Genomic DNA, 21,116 nt, shown 5'->3' on the forward strand with positions numbered 1-21,116 from the left:
CCCAGTCAGAGCCCAGAGCTAAATCCAATCGGAAATCTGTGGCCCAATTTGAAGATTGTTGTCCATTAACACTCCCCACGTAACATGACTGAGCGGGAACAGTTTTGTACAGAATTGGCAAATATTGCCCATCAAGGTGTGCAAAGTTTGTGGAGATGGAACCCAATAGACTCACACCTGTAATTGCTGTCAAATATACTTCCAGCAAGTATTAACTCAGAGGTGGACACTTATCCAACCAAGATAAAGTAGTTTTGTATTTTTAATACATTTTCTGAGATTTGTAAAATTTATTTTCACTTGGAAGTTTTGGTTTACGATGTGTAAATAAAGGTGGAAAAAGTCTGATTTTGTGCAATATCATTTCAGTCTATAAGGTAACAAAAGGTGAAAAATTTGAAAGGGGGTGTAGATCTTCTCTGGGCACTGTATCTGGTCATGGTTCTGCCTTGTTAAATGCCCCATGTTGTCTTTGTTTTGGATCTCCTGTTTTGAAAACAGTAAAATCTGCTTGAGATCGTGCTCCTTGCATGTCGGTGTTACCCTGATACCGATTGGACCCATGTTTGAAGGTCTCCTGTACGTGTCCTTTTTGTGAGAAAACGAGTGGTTCTCCTTTATTTATTTTTAACCAAAGCTTCGGTGATGTTTATTTGTGTACTCTCCAGGCACAGGTGCAATCTCAGTGCTATGGTAAGCACCTCCTGGATGTTAAGGATCTGCTCCAAAAGCATACACTCGTCGAGGCAGACATTCGGCTGCAGGAGGAGCGCATTCGCAGTGCGAATGACGCTGCGCAGACTATTGCAGCTCTTGGGGATGGTGCGTATCATTGGTAACCTTCCTTTTGAGAAACAGTACTTTCCCATGGCCCTCAGAAGGTGGAAGAACAAGGACACGTTTTGGACTTTTGCCCAACCAACACTTACTCTTCAGGGGATCATTCCGAGTGAAGCGTCGCGACCCCACGACAATTGCACTCTATCTTGAGTTGCTGTATTTGCATTTGGTATTATTTCTGTATTTTTGTACACCGCTCCTTTCCTTGTGATCATACAAGGATGTTCGTGTGATAAATAGTTCTCGGGACTAAGATAATTGCCCTGTGTGTCAGACTTGGTGATCATTCCTTTGTCCCGTATGGCAACGCACTCTTCTAGACACTTAGATAGGCCCTCAGTGCACACATTAATTAAATCCCCCCCTTACACTGACTGACCATAGGAACTGACCGGAAAAATCAACAGGCAGCAGCCACGCAGTACGCCACCATGGCGACAAACATCGTGCGAGGCAGGCAATAGCCATGCTCAGGGGGGCTCTTGATTGACGGGGGGAGGGCGAACAAGGAGCAGGGCGCCAAGCGCTCGGCCAATGAGAGGACACCAACGCGGTGAGAAGATTCAGGAAGGTGAAGGAGCGACACACTGATTGGCCACCGACCGATGACACCTCGGCCAATCAGTGCGGAAGGCGCAAACATTCGGCCAGTCGGTGTGGAGGACGCAACAAGCGATGCGCTGATTGGAGGAAAAGCGCCAGTGACGTCAGAAGACTGCGAGTAAAACCGCTCGCTCGCCGGCATTTTGAGCTCTTCCTTTTGCCTCTTGCCTTCCATAGACTGTCCCTTCGTGTTGGACCTGCTCTTGCAACATGCTTGCTTGTTGACTCAGCCTGTCATCCTTCCGATGTTGGCAAATTGAGTACCAGTTCACTGGTAATTCCCTGTGAGTTGCAAGAGGCGACTAACAGGGTTGGCGTCAGGAAGGGCATCCGGCTGTAAAACATTGCTTCAAAAAGGGGACCACAGTGCCCCAAAAAGGCCAACCCCTGCTCTGCAGGGAAAAATGGCCTCTAAAGGGCATTTGGGCCATTGTACATAGTTTGCTTTTCTGGTGGTCGTGGCGGATTTTTGGCCGTTGGGTCTGCCCTCTGCTCGGTCCTGGCTCTGCTCCTGGCTTCACCTGCCCGGCTCCTCCACTGTTTCCTCAGGCCCGCTCCCGTTGTCTGTGGCCGTTGTTTGCGGCTGTGGCTGTTTGCCGCTGTGGTCTTGGTTTGCGGCTGCGGTCATTTGCCGCTGCGTTTGCCGCTTTGCCTCCTCGACCTTGGCCTTGTACTCGTCCCTTCGCTCCTGCCTGGCATGGCTCTGAGGTACTCCGCCGCAAGGCTTATTCTGCTCAATACTCACTCCACCCCATCATGCATCTCTGCAATCAAATACCACGGACTCCTGCGACGACCCAGATATACTCATAGAGGCTCTGGTCGTAAGTTTGTTTACTTACAAACAGGTCACTCCGTTCCCATACTCTGGTCGGCTCAGCGCACTCCCACTCATCGTCCCAGCGCACCTGGTCACAGCAACGCACACGATCGCACCTCCTGTCTGCAAACCCTGGCTAAATCACCTGAGTTCATCCCCACCGTACAAAGCAACATCAAGCTCACCCTGTTCAATACCCGGTCCCTCAACAACAAAAGCATCATCCTGAACGACTACATTCTGGATAATAAACTGGACTTTCTCTGTCTCACCGAAACCTGACAACAACCTCTGGACTACTTCTCACTCAACCTCACTACACCCAATGGATATTCTTACATCAATAAACCACGTTCGGAGGGCCGAGGTGGTGGAATTGCCGTAATTCACCGACAGGACATCAAGACCAGCCTCATCTCCATCTCATCTGCTCCATCATTTGAACACCTGGCTTTTAAACTCTCTGGTCACACACAGTCAGTCATGGCTGTTGTCTACCGCCCTCCCAAACCACACCCAACATTCCTGTCTGACTTCTCCTACTTTCTGACCCAGCTCTGTTACCTCTCCCCCTCAATCCTCGTTTGTCTACGTGTGGTGCGGTGGACCTGGGCACGACATTTAATGGGGGAATAAGGGGAAGGTCGGCTCTACTGATTGTTGTTTACAGACAATGGGACTAGGGAATGGGGGATTGGGGATAGTTGGGGAGTATTGGGGAAAATAGGGGAATATTTACAAGCGGATATGGAGGCCAAATTCCATATTCGCAACAATATCAAAGCTTCTTTCTTGAGACCGCATTTTCATCAATCAAACGCTCAATATATTCAATTCAATTTATTCAGTTCAATTTATTCAGTTAAATTTATTCAATTAAATTTATTCAGTTCAATTCAATTATTCAATTTCAATTAATTTATCAATATTCATCAATAAATCAAATTAATCCTTTTGGATGACTCCTTGCATAAGCCCTTTCCCCAATGATGTCAGGACAGGTCCATCCATTGACTGAGATCGAAGCTCATCGGTCGTCACCTCTGGTTCATACCTCATGTCAATTGATGAATCACCATTCTGTCCTAGGGTCATATCTGACATATTTCCCCATTTTGCCTGGTCTCCACAAATTTTATTTGCAACCACTAAAGGCAACTCATCCTTCATTCGTGAGACCGCCAAAATGGATGGCAGATATTAAAGTTCTTTGGGAAAAATATCTCATCATTTTTTTCTTTTAATAGTACCCAAATCTCTTGGCAATATAAATTTCGTAAAACTCCTGAAATAAGACTGTAAAATTCCTTCAATCATGCTAAATTTTGAAACTCCATCGCTTGTAACACCCAATTTATCCCATAGGTCTTGAAAGTTCTTTCCCAAGTTCCTGCAATCATTCTGCATTTGAACCCTATGATATCATTCATAATAATCATCATGATTTTATAGTCATGGTCCTATCACCATCATCTATTTAAAACGAACATTTCCTTTATCACCACAGCTATGTGGTATAATCAACAATAGAATAAAACTGTACATAGCACCAGGCTACCTCATGGCCACTTAGTATACCTATTGACAATAAGTCATAACAATATCGAATAATCATTGAACAATTAAAATCGCTTCCACTGCTCCAGCCGCAGCATTCGTCATTTTGTCTGCTCATCCGCGTGACCAAAACGAAATAAAGGGAGCTCAACCATTACACAGCGCTTTTAATGGCGCATGCCATAGGAACTCAATGCAATTTCGACTCGGCCAGAAAACGAGCAAATTTTGCAGGATGTTAACTGGAATTAGTCGTGAAAATATATCCAAAATACACAAAAATACACACCCACAAAAATAAACAACAAAACCCAAACAAACCCAAGGTCGACCATATTACACAATTAAATTACACATTAAATTATTCATTAAATTACTCATTAAATTACTCATTAAATTACTCATTAAATTACTCATTAAATTACTCATTAAATTACTCATTAAATTACACCATTTCAGCATCGTATTGATTGCTGAAATGTTCATGGGTTTAAACACACCTTAAAAGAGGTATGCTTTGTGGTGTTGCCCCACCTACCACGTTTAATTAAATTACATCATTTCAGCATCGTGTGATTGCTGAAATGTTCATGGGTTTAAACACACCTTCAAAGAGGTATGCTTTGTGGTGTTGCCCACCTACCACGTTTAATTAAATTACATCATTTCAGCATCGTATTGATTGCTGAAATGTTCATGGGTTTAAACACACCTTAAAAGAGGTATGCTTTGTGGTGTTGCCCACCTACCACGTTTAATTAAATTACATCATTTCAGCATCGTATTGATTGCTGAAATGTTCATGGGTTTGTACACACCTTAAAAGAGGTATGCTTTGTGGTGTTGCCCACCTACCACGTTGAATTAAATTAGATCATTTCAATAAAAAAAACATTGCTTCTACTGCTCCAGCCACAGCATTCGTCACTTTGTCTGCTCATCCGCATGACCAAAACGAAATAAAGGGAGCTCAACCATTACACAGCGCTTTTAATGGCGCATGCCATAGGAACTCAACGCAATTTCGACTCGGCCAGAAAATGTGCAAATTTTGCAGGATGTTAACTGGAATTAGTCGTGAAAATATATCCAAAATACACAAAAATACACACCCACACAAATAAACAACATTTATTCCGTTCAACAGAACAAACATTTCCTATATCATGACATGCATGTCTTCAAAATTATATGACCAAGAGAAAAGTAAAACTAATTAAAACTGCGGGCAGTGATGATCCGGGGACCATACCGCTCCATCCTGATTGGACGGGTGCGTGCTAGAGTCGTTAACAACGACAGTCCAGATCCGATTGTTCAAAATTTCAACTCAATCGATCGAAAAATGAACGCAGGGATGCATTTTAAAGGTGCAGTGGCACTAACTGAGTTGCCACGAATATGGCCACGAAATTGCCAATATGGCCATCACAAAATATTTTCCTTAATTAATTGGCTCATAGCATAACCAATCTGCAAGTATTTCATCCGAAGATGTATCTCTGAGGAATTTTAATTAAATAAGTCATTTATAAATCAACGAGTTAATTTATTAAATGATTAATCAATAAATCAAAATTTTCCTTGACAGCCACATCACTTGGTCAGTGTCATGTCCAAATATCAGCTTCCTTACTCAAAAGGTGCCTGAGTTAATGTAATGTAATTACTGTAATAAGATTACTGCAATTACTGTAATGATTACTGTAATTACTGTAATTACCGGAACTGTAATTACTGTAATTACCTCAGGTAATTACTGTAATGTAATTACTGTAATGTAATAAGAAATGTAATTAATTAAATAAGTACTTCATTAATCGCTAATAATTAAATAACTCGTGAATTCTTATCCGATTTACTTAACATTTGAGTGTCCCCAAAACGTTGGAGCAAAACGTTGCAACAACGAAAGTGAAACGTTGTAGCGACGTTGTGGAAACGTCAGCAAAACCCAACATTGGAATGTTCCCAAAACGTTGGAGCAAAACGTTGCAACAACGAAAGTGAAACGTTGTAGCGACGTTGTGGAAACGTCAGCAAAACCCAACATTTGAATGTTCCCAAAACGTTGGAGCAAAACGTTGCAACAACGAAAGTGAAACATTGTAGCGACATTGTGGAAACGTTTTACAACAACATTAGTTCAATGTTGCAGGAAAGTAATGTGAAAAACGTTGAAACAACGTTGTGGAAACGTCAGCAAAACCCAACATTTGAATGTTCCCAAAACGTTCCCAAAAATGTTCTCTCTCTGTCTGTCTATCTCTCTCTCTCTCTGTCTCTCTTTCTGTCTGTCTATGTCTCTCTCTGTCTGTCTCTCTCTCTCTCTGTCTCTCTCTCTGTCTATCTCTCTCTCTTTCTGTCTGTCTCTCTCTCTCTCTCTGTCTGTCTCTCTCTGTCTGTCTCTCTCTCTGTCTGTCTCTCTCTGTCTGTCTATCTCTCTCTCTGTCTGTGGTTCTCTCTGTCTGTCTCTCTTTCTGTCTGACTATGTCTCTCTCTCTGTCTGAATATCATCTTTATCTCTGTCTGTCTCTATGTCTCTCTCTCTTTCTTTCTGTCTCTCTCTCTCTGTCTCTCTGTCTGTTTGTCTCTCTCTGTCTATCTCTCTCTGTCTGTCTCTCTCTCACTTTCTGTCTCTCTCTGTCTATCTCTCTCTGTCTGTCTGTCTGTCTCTCTCTATCTGTCTGAATATCATCTTTATCTCTGTCTGTCTCTATGTCTCTCTCTCTTTCTTTCTGTCTCTCTCTCTCTGTCTCTCTGTCTGTTTGTCTCTCTCTGTCTATCTCTCTCTGTCTGTCTCTCTCTCACTTTCTGTCTCTCTCTGTCTATCTCTCTCTGTCTGTCTGTCTGTCTCTCTCTATCTGTCTGAATATCATCTTTATCTCTGTCTGTCTCTATGTCTCTCTCTCTTTCTTTCTGTCTCTCTCTCTCTGTCTCTCTGTCTGTTTGTCTCTCTCTGTCTATCTCTCTCTGTCTGTCTCTCTCTCACTTTCTGTCTCTCTCTGTCTATCTCTCTCTGTCTGTCTGTCTGTCTCTCTCTGTCTGTGGTTCTCTCTGTCTGTCTCTCTTTCTGTCTGTCTATGTCTCTCTCTCACTTTCTGTCTCTCTCTGTCTATCTCTCTCTGTCTGTCTCTCTGTCTCTCTCTATCTGTCTGATAATCACCAAACAAGAACAGTACACATTTCCTGTAATTATCTCTCATAATCAGGATAAATTTGGAACAGCCCTTAAACTAACACCAAGCAGATCAATTTTTATATTTAGGTTGAGGTTTCACACAAACGCTTTGCTTCTCGCAAAGCGTCCGCCAATGGGAACTAGAGGGAGGGAGAAGGAGCGGGAGCAGGAGACAGGTAGCCGGAATGGAAATGAGGGACAATGAGGGCCAGTGAGGGAGTGTCGGTATGCAATTTTCATCCAATCGCCATCTTTCACAATAATTCTGGACCGGCATGAGATGGCGTTGTCTGTCATTAATTTATATTGTAATCAAACGAGTTTTAGAAATGGCGGGAAAACTGGAAAAAATTATGTATTTAGTTATTTATTTAAAACGGGTGTACACGATTTTACACGTGTACGGACCTTACCGAACCTTACCGAACCGGCAAACAAATCGCCTCATGGTGCACTTCAGGAGCCGATTTGCCTGCAGACCAGAGTAAGGCTCTTAACACCCAGTGTATACCGTACGCATCCTCGCAAGCACACGAATAATAGAATCATTTAAAACGTTCCATCCGTGACTTTTACCTCGGACGGTCGTGACAAAAATACGTTTACACTCCTTGGATTATGTTACCTCTATCGCGGCAAGCCCCACACACACATCCTCCACCATGTTCAGAATTAAACACAAGTTCGTATTTCATAATGGACCATCCCCAAGACGCCATGCTTACCTTGGCGACGTCCACTCGAAATCCAGCGGTGCCTCCAGATTGTCGAGGAAGTGGTGTGAGACTCAAGACTCCAATGATGTCACAGGTTTACGAAAGATCACAACTTTATTAACTAGTTTCAAATAGTAATAACTACCGTTAACTCAATGGACCAGGTAACTCTATCCGCATAGTCCCTCTTTCGTGGCTGCAGCGCCGTACTCCTGGTACACGTTCATTCCGTCGGGCAGGGCTTCTGAGGATGAGTGCCCTTTGACTCAATGTCTCTTCTGTTTATATGGGCAAACTTCAGTTAATCCTCTGTGCGCTGAAATCGTAATCCCTTCTCCGCAGCAATGTTACTCGGTCGCCTCACTGGCACCAGCTCGCTCCCCTCCTGCTGCGAGTTCCATTTACCAAACAATAGGGGGGTGCTCCAGCCTGGGGCTGTGACCAGGTGGACAAGAGATTACCATGTTCGTGCACATTCCTGACATTCATTTACGAAATCGTCTATCTGCTTCGTTACCAGTCCCAATCAATGAGTTACATTTCCACAGTATCAACCTCCACATCCTCTTCAATGTCATTCTTTCCTCCAGGTCCTCAACGCAGATGTTCACCGCCAACTCAGATTGTCCCCAATCCAAAACCATGATATTTTCTACCCTCGTTAACCTCACCCTCATCCCTCCTAATTTTCCAGTTTTTCCTTCTTGGAGTTTCCTTCTCCATGTACGCGTGCTTTGCTTCCTGTTTTTGTCTGTTACGTCCTGATCAGTTCAGTGTACTAGCTCTTCCAGGAGTCTTGACTATGTATACCAAACATAGGGGCAATACCCCTGGCACTCACCTGGTAGAATAAACAGTATACTGCACTGATTAAAGGTATTTTAAACAAATTTGAATGGTTTCTAGAAGACAGGGCAGCATGTAGAATCATACTAAAATAATCATAAGAATTTAAACAAACAAAAAAATAAAAATACCTATTTTGGGGGGCAACCCATTCCCCAACCGCCCTCACATCCTGTATTTCCTCAGACCCAAATTTTTCTGATGCCTTGAGCAAACTGGTACATCATGGGTGATGAAGGTTGTGGTGACGTTTCATTGAAATTGTTTGTTGTAGTTTCAGAGGAAAAAGCAAATACCTATTTGGTAGTCAAATAACACAACAGCACAGCAACAATGACATGTAGTCAAATAACATTGGCAGACTCACTTTTGTCCTTCAGATTATAAGTTTGGAACCTTTTCCAAACCTCTTGCTTGCTGAACAGGCATGGGAGCGGCTCGAAAAGGCCTAACACAAGAGAAAGATGACCCTAAGTGCCGAGCTGGCACACCAGGAGAAATTGGAACAGATGGCTCTTCAGTTTGACCAAATGGTGATGCGGCGCGAGACGTGGCTTCAGGAGAATCAACGCCTCGCGCTCCAGGTAATCGACCTCAAGGACCCGAAGCACATCTACGCGATCTATTTGATTCCTTTTCGAAAACATCATCTGAGCAAACTGCTTCGCTCTTGGGACTGCAGGATAACTTTGGCCGAGACCTGGCGTCTGTGGAAGCCGCCATCAAGAAGCACGAGGCGATCGAAGTGGACGTCTGTGTGTACGAGGAACGTGTGCAAGCCATGGTGGAATTGGCACGCGAGCTCCAGGCGGAGGGATATCACGAAGCCCGGCGCATAGATGCAAGGTGTCGTCACATGAAGCAGCTGTGGGAGCACCTGCAGGGGCTGTTGGCTACACGGCGAGCCCGCCTCGACGCCAATCTCAGGTTCCGGCGCGTCTTACAGGAGATGACCAGCCTGAATGACCGGATGGATGACTTAAAGGTACTGCGGAGAGAGACGTGCACGGTGCGGTCCTTGCTAGACCTCTCCACAGGGATTATGTTTGGGTCTAATGATCTGCTTCTTGGTCCCAATTCTTGGTCACTTGGTCCGAAAATGAAAGTGTCCAACTCCAAATTTATTTTCGCCAAATAAAACAACGGCTTTTTCTGTCTGGTCAGGGACATCATCTCTCTGGTAATGCGCGTGTCTTCCATTTTCGCCATAGTGTACCAGACGCTACTTGTACTACACACAGGCCATCCTCTTCCCGGCTCCTCGTGCAGCCGCCATTTTTTTGGTTTTTCCACTCCTTTCTTCCGTCGTTTTTTGTTTGTTCAGAGGAACTCCTGATTAACCCACCTCTCCATTCCAGAATCCTCAACGACTCCTCCAACAGCCCCAATTACTGAATACGTTTCGTCATCGATATACATAAGACAGAGACGGATGGCTGTCCTTTCGTCCATCAGTGCTTACGCTGATTGGCTGGTGTGAGGCTAGGTGCAAGGTGATTGGCTCCCGGCAAGATTGAATAATGTATCGTATTGGCTTATTAAAAGCTGATATACGAAATCTGATTCCGTATTTCACGATCGGAACTCAGGGCCTGAATAATTATGTCGAAATCTCGAATGAAAGTGACAGAGACAGGACAGTGGTGGAGAGAGGGGATTATAGAAGGGTGGAGGGGGAGACGGGGAGTGAGAGAGAGAGAAGGGTATACTTTTGATAGTTTTTCCCGTCACTTGGGATGAGTACTCTTCTTTGTGATGTTGTGATGAATAAGTGAATCAGCTTGACATACGTGATTAAATTTCTTTGTGAGTGGCAAGAAAATACTAGATGGTGAGTGTGAGTCCACAGGCAGATCTACTTTGATGTAGATCGGTCATTCTCAGATGTAACATAATCAAGATACAGTGCCCATAGAAAGTCTGTACCCCCTTTCAAAATTTTAATCTGTTGTTTCCTCATGGCCTGGAATTAAATCAGACTTTTCCCACCTATATTTACACATCGAAACCCACAACTTCCAAGTGAAAAACAAATTCTACAACATTCACAAAATTTATTAAAAATACAAAACTAGATTATCTTGGTTGGATACGTGTCCACCCTCCCCCACACCCCCTTATAATAGCAATTGTAAATTAGGTCAGGTGTAGCCAATCACCTTCAACATCACACACCAAGTTAATTGGCCTCCACCTAAACTGCAGTGATTCTGATTATTTCAAAATAAAATCAGCTGTTCCTGTAGATTTCCTCTGCTGGGTAGTGCATTTCACAGCAAAGACTCAACCATGAGCACCAAGGAGCTTTCAAAAGACCTATGGGAAGAAGTTCTGGAAAGGCACAGATCAGGGGATGGGTACAAAAATATTTCAAAGGACTTGAATATCCCTTGGAGCACAGTCAAGCCAATCATTAAGAAGTGGAAGGCGTATGGTACCATCAAGACCCTGCCTAGATCAGACCGTCCCACCAATTTGGATGACCAAGCAAGAAGGAGACTGATCAGAGGGGCCAGCAAGAGGCTAATGGCAACTTTGAAAGACCTACAGGCCATTATGGCAAAGACTGGTCACTGTGTGCATGTGACAACAATATCCCAAGCATTCCACAAATCTCACCTGCGCAGTAGGGTGGCAAGAAAGAAGCCATTACTCAAAAAGACCCACCTTGAGAACCACTCCGGAGATTTTGAAGCCATGTGGCAAAAGGTTTTGTGGTCCGACAAAACCAGGATGGAACTTTTTGGCTGAAATGCAAAATGTCACGCTTGGCACAAACCCAACACAGCACATCACCCAAAGAACACCATCCCTACTGTGAATCATGGAGGTGGCAGCATCATGTCATGGGGATGTTTCTCATCAGCAGGGGCTGGGCCACTTGCCCGGATAGAAGGCAAAATGGATGGAGCAAAATACCGACAATTCTCGAGAGGAAAACCTGCTGCCCTCTGCAAGAAAGCTGAAATTTGGACGGAAGTTCACCTTTCACCATGACAACGACCCGAAGCACACTGCCAAAGCTACACTGGAGTGGCTAAGAAACAAAAATATAAATGTCCTTGAGTGGCCCAGTCAGAGCCCAGAGCTAAATCCAATCGGAAATCTGTGGCCCAATTTGAAGATTGTTGTCCATTAACACTCCCCACGTAACATGACTGAGCGGGAACAGTTTTGTACAGAATTGGCAAATATTGCCCATCAATGTGTGCAAAGTTTGTGGAGATGGAACCCAATAGACTCACACCTGTAATTGCTGTCAAATATACTTCCAGCAAGTATTAACTCAGAGGTGGACACTTATCCAACCAAGATAAAGTAGTTTTGTATTTTTAATACATTTTCTGAGATTTGTAAAATTTATTTTCACTTGGAAGTTTTGGTTTACGATGTGTAAATAAAGGTGGAAAAAGTCTGATTTTGTGCAATATCATTTCAGTCTATAAGGTAACAAAAGGTGAAAAATTTGAAAGGGGGTGTAGAGCTTCTCTGGGCACTGTATCTGGTCATGGTTCTGCCTTGTTAAATGCCCCATGTTGTCTTTGTTTTGGATCTCCTGTTTTGAAAACAGTAAAATCTGCTTGAGATCGTGCTCCTTGCATGTCGGTGTTACCCTGATACCGATTGGACCCATGTTTGAAGGTCTCCTGTACGTGTCCTTTTTGTGAGAAAACGAGTGGTTCTCCTTTATTTATTTTTAACCAAAGCTTCGGTGATGTTTATTTGTGTACTCTCCAGGCACAGGTGCAATCTCAGTGCTATGGTAAGCACCTCCTGGATGTTAAGGATCTGCTCCAAAAGCATACACTCGTCGAGGCAGACATTCGGCTGCAGGAGGAGCGCATTCGCAGTGTGAATGACGCTGCGCAGACTATTGCAGCTCTTGGGGATGGTGCGTATCATTGGTAACCTTCCTTTTGAGAAACAGTACTTTCCCATGGCCCTCAGAAGGTGGAAGAACAAGGACACGTTTTGGACTTTTGCCCAACCAACACTTACTCTTCAGGGGATCATTCCGAGTGAAGCGTCGCGACCCCACGACAATTGCACTCTATCTTGAGTTGCTGTATTTGCATTTGGTATTATTTCTGTATTTTTGTACACCGCTCCTTTCCTTGTGATCATACAAGGATGTTCGTGTGATAAATAGTTCTCGGGACTAAGATAATTGCCCTGTGTGTCAGACTTGGTGATCATTCCTTTGTCCCGTATGGCAACGCACTCTTCTAGACACTTAGATAGGCCCTCAGTGCACACATTAATTAAATCCCCCCCTTACACTGACTGACCATAGGAACTGACCGGAAAAATCAACAGGCAGCAGCCACGCAGTACGCCACCATGGCGACAAACATCGTGCGAGGCAGGCAATAGCCATGCTCAGGGGGGCTCTTGATTGACGGGGGGAGGGCGAACAAGGAGCAGGGCGCCAAGCGCTCGGCCAATGAGAGGACACCAACGCGGTGAGAAGATTCAGGAAGGTGAAGGAGCGACACACTGATTGGCCACCGACCGATGACACCTCGGCCAATCAGTGCGGAAGGCGCAAACATTCGGCCAGTCGGTGTGGAGGACGCAACAAGCGATGCGCTGATTGGAGGAAAAGCGCCAGTGACGTCAGAAGACTGCGAGTAAAACCGCTCGCTCGCCGGCATTTTGAGCTCTTCCTTTTGCCTCTTGCCTTCCATAGACTGTCCCTTCGTGTTGGACCTGCTCTTGCAACATGCTTGCTTGTTGACTCAGCCTGTCATCCTTCCGATGTTGGCAAATTGAGTACCAGTTCACTGGTAATTCCCTGTGAGTTGCAAGAGGCGACTAACAGGGTTGGCGTCAGGAAGGGCATCCGGCTGTAAAACATTGCTTCAAAAAGGGGACCACAGTGCCCAAAAAAGGCCAACCCCTGCTCTGCAGGGAAAAATGGCCTCTAAAGGGCATTTGGGCCATTGTACATAGTTTGCTTTTCTGGTGGTCATGGCGGATTTTTGGCCGTTGGGTCTGCCCTCTGCTCGGTCCTGGCTCTGCTCCTGGCTTCACCTGCCCGGCTCCTCCACTGTTTCCTCAGGCCCGCTCCCGTTGTTTGTGGCCGTTGTTTGCGGCTGTGGCTGTTTGCCGCTGTGGTCTTGGTTTGCGGCTGCGGTCATTTGCCGCTGCGTTTGCCGCTTTGCCTCCTCGACCTTGGCCTTGTACTCGTCCCTTCGCTCCTGCCTGGCATGGCTCTGAGGTACTCCGCCGCAAGGCTTATTCTGCTCAATACTCACTCCACCCCATCATGCATCTCTGCAATCAAATACCACGGACTCCTGCGACGACCCAGATATACTCATAGAGGCTCTGGTCGTAAGTTTGTTTACTTACAAACAGGTCACTCCGTTCCCATACTCTGGTCGGCTCAGCGCACTCCCACTCATCGTCCCAGCGCACCTGGTCACAGCAACGCACACGATCGCACCTCCTGTCTGCAAACCCTGGCTAAATCACCTGAGTTCATCCCCACCGTACAAAGCAACATCAAGCTCACCCTGTTCAATACCCGGTCCCTCAACAACAAAAGCATCATCCTGAACGACTACATTCTGGATAATAAACTGGACTTTCTCTGTCTCACCGAAACCTGACAACAACCTCTGGACTACTTCTCACTCAACCTCACTACACCCAATGGATATTCTTACATCAATAAACCACGTTCGGAGGGCCGAGGTGGTGGAATTGCCGTAATTCACCGACAGGACATCAAGACCAGCCTCATCTCCATCTCATCTGCTCCATCATTTGAACACCTGGCTTTTAAACTCTCTGGTCACACACAGTCAGTCATGGCTGTTGTCTACCGCCCTCCCAAACCACACCCAACATTCCTGTCTGACTTCTCCTACTTTCTGACCCAGCTCTGTTACCTCTCCCCCTCAATCCTCCTCCTCGGTGATTTCAATATCCACATGGACTCCACTGACTCCATAATAACCACTGACTTCACTGATTTACTCACCTGCTTTAACCTCACTCAACATGTCAACTTTCCTACCCATAACTGTGGTCACATTCTGGACCTTGTCTGCTCTACTGGATTAATTTTGCATCATCTCTCTGGCTCCGACCTCACCCTCTCTGACCACTTAGCCATCACTATGACCATCAACATCCCCACCCCAGCACAAAGGCATTATCGCACTATCAACTTCCGTAAGCTAAACGCTCTTTCACCTACCTCATTGTCATCCACCCTCTCTGAAAAAATGTCCACTTCTCCCTTCGTTGACCTCCACACCCCTTCTGACCTCACTGACTACGACAACCACACTCTCTCTTCCTGCCTTGACCAGCTTGCACCTATGAAAACCAAAACAGTTTCTTTCACCCATTCTGCTCCCTGGTTTACCCCTGAACTCCGCCTGATGAAAACTCGTGCTCGCCAACTTGAAAGACTCCGCAATAAAACAGGTCTCACAATTCACTCCCAAGCCTACAAAGACCACCTGCAGCACTACAAAGATGCCCTCTTCTGTGCCCGCTCCGCCTACTACTCTCAAATTATCCACCCTGGCTCTGGAAACCCAAAAGCACTCTTCTCTACAATAAACAAACTCCTCAGCCCCCTGAACACCACCACCCAGTCATTCACAGTAGACAACTGCATCTCCTTCCTATCATTCTTCCAATGCAAAATTGACAACATCTACAGCAGCTTAACCACCACTGCACCCGCTCCCCCTCAAACCACCTGCCCCCCCTTATCCTGCCAACCCCTGTCTCAGTTCTCCCCAGTCTCCCCTACTGACCTCTCTGAACTCCTCGTAGGAATGCAACCTGCCACCTGCACTCTTGACCCCATCCCCTCCAGCTTTGTCAAGGCCTCCCTTCCTGCTCTCTCTCCACTTATCACTGCAACAATAAACTCCTCCCTGTCTACAGGCATCGTCCCACCATCCCTCAAAATTGCTGCTGTTACCCCCATTCTGAAAAAACCTGGACTCAACCCTGACACCCTAAACAACTTCAGACCCATCTCCAACCTACCCTTTCTGTCAAAAGTTTTGGAACACGCTGCAGCCACTCAACTCAAACATCACCTCTCTGCCAATAACCTGTCTGAAACATTCCAATCCGGATTCCGCTCCAACCACAGTACTGAAACTGCTCTCCTCAAAATCACCAACGACCTTCTCCTCTCCTCTGATGCTGGCAACCTCAACATTCTCATCCTCCTCGACCTCAGCGCCGCCTTTGACACCATCAATCATACCATCCTCCTCACCCGACTTGAAACAACCTTTAACATTACCGGCACTGCCCTCTCTTGGATCAAATCATACCTCTCTGACAGACGCCAGTTCATCTCCATCAATAACTGCAAATCCCCCACTGCTCCCCTCCCCCAAGGTGTCCCCCAAGGTTCAGTTCTCGGCCCCCTCCTCTTCATCCTGTACCTGTCCCCCCTTGGTCACTTAATCCGCCGTCATGGTCTCCAATTCCACTGCTTCGCCGATGACATCCAGCTTTTCATCTCCACTAAGTCCATCTCCACCGCCACCCTCTCTATCCTGACAAACTGCATCACTGAAATAAAATCCTGGCTTCAAATCAACTTCCTCAAACTTAACTATGATAAATCTGAAATAATCATCATTGGCCCAAAAACGCTCACCAAATCCACCCATAACTTTGCCCTCAACATCGACTGTTTCCCAGTATCCACCTCCCCTCACATCCGGAATCTTGGCAGCATCTTTGACCAAACCCTCTCCTTCGACAAAAACACTAAACAGATCACAAAGACAGCCTTCTTTCACCTGAAAAACATCGCCCGTCTCCTTCCATCCCTCTCCTCCACGGCTGCAGAAACCCTCATCCATGCCTTCATCACCTCCCGTCTGGACTACTGCAACAGCCTCCTCTATGGTTCACCCTCAATAATCACCAATAAACTCCTATACATTCAGAACTCCGCTGCCCGTCTACTCACCCATTCCCGGACCCGTGACCACATCACCCCCGTCCTTTACAAGCTTCACTGGCTCCCCATCCCCCAGAGAATCCAGTACAAAATCCCCCTCTTGACCTACAAAGCCCTCCATAACCTGGCCCCATCCTACCTGACTGACCTCCTCTCCAGACACACTCCCACCCGCAACCTCCACTCTGCTGGTACCAACCTCCTGACCCCCCCCCCCCCCCATGCGGACCAAATTCAGATCCTGGGGGGACAGGGCCTTCTCCATCGCTGCTCCCACCCTCTGGAACTCACTACCTCACACCATGAGAGACTCCTCCTCACTCACCACATTCAAAACATCACTCAAGACCCACCTGTTCAACACTGCATTCAACATTTAACCCACAGCATTTAACCCCTGACTGTCTCTTCTCCTTCTCCTTCCTTTTGCTTTGATTATTTACCTATTGATTTTTGTCTTTTTGCACTTGTTTTTTGTACTCTGTCAAAGCGCCTTTGGGCTTCTGGAAAAGCGCTATATAAAATAAATGTATTATTATTATTATTATTAAAGGTGGTTCAATGATGATGTCATAGGTTCCTCAATTATGACGTCATAATTCGACAAGTACAAAATTTCATCCGATCAAGAAGAAATTTCATCGTCATCTTTGGATAAATTGCCGAGAAAAAAATAAAATAATAACGTCATCGGTCACGTCCTTCCATGTGGCCGCCATGTTTGTTTTTACAGATAAGCTTTAAAAACCACTAAAAACATGTCCTGGCAAGGGTCTGCAATCTCTGATTGCTCTTTCTTATTGTATTTGTATTTTATTGTGTAATATTATTGTATTGAGTAGCTGTGTATTTGTATTTTGCATTGTGTATTTGTTTTGGGGCTGTTGTAGAATATGCGAGTGAACTCTAACTTTTCACTTAATTTTCGGCGACATCCAGTTGAGTGTAATTTTCATTTTGATACCTAGGAGACATGTTGAATGGAGAAGGTGGATCCGACTCGGCAACAGTTGCTAGAGTGAGATGTGCATGGAAGATGTTTCGGGAACTGAGTGGCGTGATGACAAGGAGGGGAGTGTCGTTGAAGCTGAAGGGAAAGGTGTATGCTGCATGTGCGAAAAGTGTTATGATTTATTGGAGCGAGACATGGGTAATGCATGAAGAGCAGCAACGAAGGCTGGAAAGGGTCGAAATGCGAATAGTTCCGTGGATGTGTGGAGTATCGTTGAGAGAGAGGAAGACAAATGATGAATTGCGAAAGATGATGGGAATTGAGCCTGTGATGGATGGTGTGAAGAGAAACAGGTTGAGATGGTTTGGTCATGTGTTGAGGAAGGATGAAAGTGACTGGTTGAGGAGAGTGATGGAAATGAATGTAGAAGGAAGAAGAGGACAGGGAAGACCGAGAAAGCCTTGGCTAAAGGTGGTGGAAGAAGAAATGTGGGCAAGGGGGTTAACAAGGGGAGATACAGAAAATAGGGCAAAATGGAAAAGATTGTCATGGCTAATGCAAGGCTAACCCCCACTCCAGCAGGGAAAATGGCCTTAAAATGCCTGTTGTTGTTGTTGTTGTTGTTGTTGTATGCAGTTGAGTGTCACCAAAATTGAAGTAATGGGGTTCCGAATGTTTCACGTCACCGTCTGCAGGTTCCAAGCCCTGTGACCCAGGGCTTGTACAGAACCGTGTTCTTCACCTTGAAACCCGTTTTGCTGAGCTGTGTGAAATGGAGGTAGCGCAGCGACATAAACTGGAAGAATCATGGCAACGCTGGTGTTTCTTTTCCGTGATGGATGAACTGGCGAGCTGGATATGCGAGACTGAAGCTCTTCTTTCATCCCAGGAGGTCGGTGAGGACCGAAGCAGCGTTCGACGTCTCCTGGCACGTCATCGGACTCTCGAGGACGAGCTGAGTATCCGCCGGGCGCATCTGAAGCAAGCGGTGCGCGAAGGTGAGACGGTGCGCGAAGTTGAGACGTTGACGAAGCAGGGACATTTCGATGCAAATGAGATCGCCGAGAGAGTGCATGAAATTGAGCGAATGTGGAACCGATTGGAAGAACTCGCGACGGCGCAGAAGCAGCGGTTGAGCGATGCTAAAAGTTTGCGGCAGTTCGCGGCGGTCTTAGACGACCTTGAGGGCTGGCTCAAGGACGAGCTTCGCCTCGTGTCTTGCGGTGACGTCGGCAGTGATTTGTTCTCTGCTCAAACGCTAGTCAAGAAACACAAGGACGTGATGGCGGGGATATCTGGATTCCGGTAAGAGAGCTTCTATCTCACCATGCATGCTCTGATTTTATCAATCACAACCAGGTACAGTACCTGTAGTACCTGGATAACCAGGACAACATTGCAAGCGTTTTGATGGTATTTGATGCAAAATAAGAAATTGTATTATCGATACAGGATATGACGTCACCACTCGTGTGGTTCTTTTTCTCCCCACAGTCCAGTCATGGATGTTCTGCGCGAGCAGGCCCAAAACCTCCTGACTATGAAGACAATGAAGAAGGCCGACGGGCCGGGACGCTTTGTGGAGCTGGAGCGACGGTACAGTGAGCTTGTGGAGACCGCGCTCGGCCGCGAGCAGAGGCTGCAGGATGCGCTGGCTCTGTACAAGTTGTCCAGTGAGGCAGATTTATGTGATCTGTGGACCGATGAGAAAGAGCAATGGCTGAACGGGATGATTCTACCTGCATGCCTTGAAGATCTAGAGGTGGTCCAGCACCGGTGAGTTGAAACAGCTGATGATGTTTGTGCGATCCTGACCCCAATGAAACCTAACTGTCATATTTAAAGCACTTGGTCCTCAACCTCTTCAACCAGGTCCACCAGGGCGAGTCAAAATGTCCCTCCCCGAGTCCCTCCCCCCACCCCAACATTCCCCGCACCTCAAAACTATTTCAGAATCACGAGTGTGTGACACCACCTGGAAATTTCATAGAAAAGGACTGAACATTCGTGCTAAGTTTATATTCTATATTGGAGGGAAAACTTCCGATAAACTTTTTGATTCCCCAGCCTCGATATTTCAAAGTCTTTGGTTGGCTACATAGACCGATTGTACCAACTTCGGGTTCTTTTGGTGAAACCTATTTGTGTTTGCGTCACTCTTTTACGGACAACCTTACCTGCAATCGAAAGGGGAAATCTGACCATTGTAGTGTGCGGTGATTGATGACACACAATTACAGGCCAGACAGGTAGAGAGTTAAACACCAGGCAGGCAGACAGACAGGAGTGAAGCCATTTATAAACCCCGCTTTTCGTTTTGCACGTGTGGGGTAATGAAAACACCCGATCACGCCAAATAGACAAATATGGAGCAGACCGTCCATGATGATGATGACGGCCTCAGGTCTAAAACAGCTTCCTCCAGGTTGTGACCCCAAGCATGACTCATTTGCATATTCGAGTTAGGTTTAGGTTAGACCCGTTAGCGACGGCAGAAATTCACGAGTGGAAACAAAATGGCGACTGTCGCTAACACTCATATTGTGTGTGCTCCCTTTCAGTGACGAATTCAACGTCACTTCCTGTGTGACAGATAAATAAATACACAGGGCTTTTATATATTTTGATTGTAGAATTAAATTATTTCTCAATTTTGTGGAGGCAAGACAATAAAAAGGTCATAGTTTTCATCCAGTTTCACTTGTGTCTGGGCTGTCTGGCTGCAAGCTTGCGTGTTGCTTGGTCCAGTTTCCAAAGCCTGGATCTCGAGGTGAACAGTGAGGACTCACACATCGCTGTGGTGAACCAACTTTCCCTTCAACTCATCAACGCCGGTCATCCTGGAGAACAAGACATCAAGGTGAAGGTGGATCACTTGAATGACAGGTATAGCCATGCTTTCGATCTCGCTTTCTTTGCTCTCGGGAGTTTTGTACATATACCTTCTGTGTGGTCTATATGATAGAGACACTCATTGTGTAGTGCTTCGACACGTCATCTCGTCTCCGGGCCTGCAGGTGGAACAAGTTTCTCGAGTTGCTGGACCTGAAGAAAAAAGAGCTGCAGTCAGCCCTCAGCATCGAGAGCTTTCACCTTGAAGGAAACGTGACCAAGGCCTGGATTAAGGAGAAAACCAAAGTCATCGAATCAAGCCAAGAGTTTGGAAAAGACCTGGCTGGAGCCACGGCCCTGCAGCTTAAACTTGCAGGAATGGAAAGGAAGCTCGCCACGATTCAGGTAGGCCTTTTCATTAATTAATTAATTGATTTACTCCAGCCGAATGAAGGATCATGAAAGACCTGTTACAAACACAAAATACACACACAAGTTACAGAGGTGGACACTTTGAGACTTGGTAAACTTCGGTCGAAGACGAAACACTTCAATTAGGTTCAAAGTATAATTTATTTGTATATAGGGTTGACAGCATCAAAAATAAATAGATGTGTGCACGAAGGGGTGCTACACCAAACAAGTTGCATGAAGTCACTCCTAATTCTGTTCTCGGAGCCTTCAGAATATATACTGATTTCAAAAGGGTGGGGGGGGGGGGGGGACATTTAGGTTACACAGATGTAGAGATCAGAACAAGCAAGTTCTGATCAGACAGCACACGAATGAAAATTCTTTCCAATAATATTATAAAA

General features: G+C 45.7%; 1 pseudogene; it reads left to right on the forward strand.

Annotated features, from left to right (window-relative positions):
- The first annotated feature begins 562 nt into the window (after positions 1 to 562).
- On the forward strand, positions 563 to 20,893 carry LOC137411059 (spectrin beta chain, non-erythrocytic 1-like; annotated as a pseudogene).
- Positions 20,894 to 21,116: the final 223 nt, after the last annotated feature.

Source organism: Myxine glutinosa, unplaced genomic scaffold (assembly GCF_964187855.1).
Source record: "Myxine glutinosa unplaced genomic scaffold, kmMyxGlut1.1 SCAFFOLD_227, whole genome shotgun sequence".
Lineage (NCBI taxonomy): Eukaryota > Metazoa > Chordata > Myxini > Myxiniformes > Myxinidae > Myxine > Myxine glutinosa.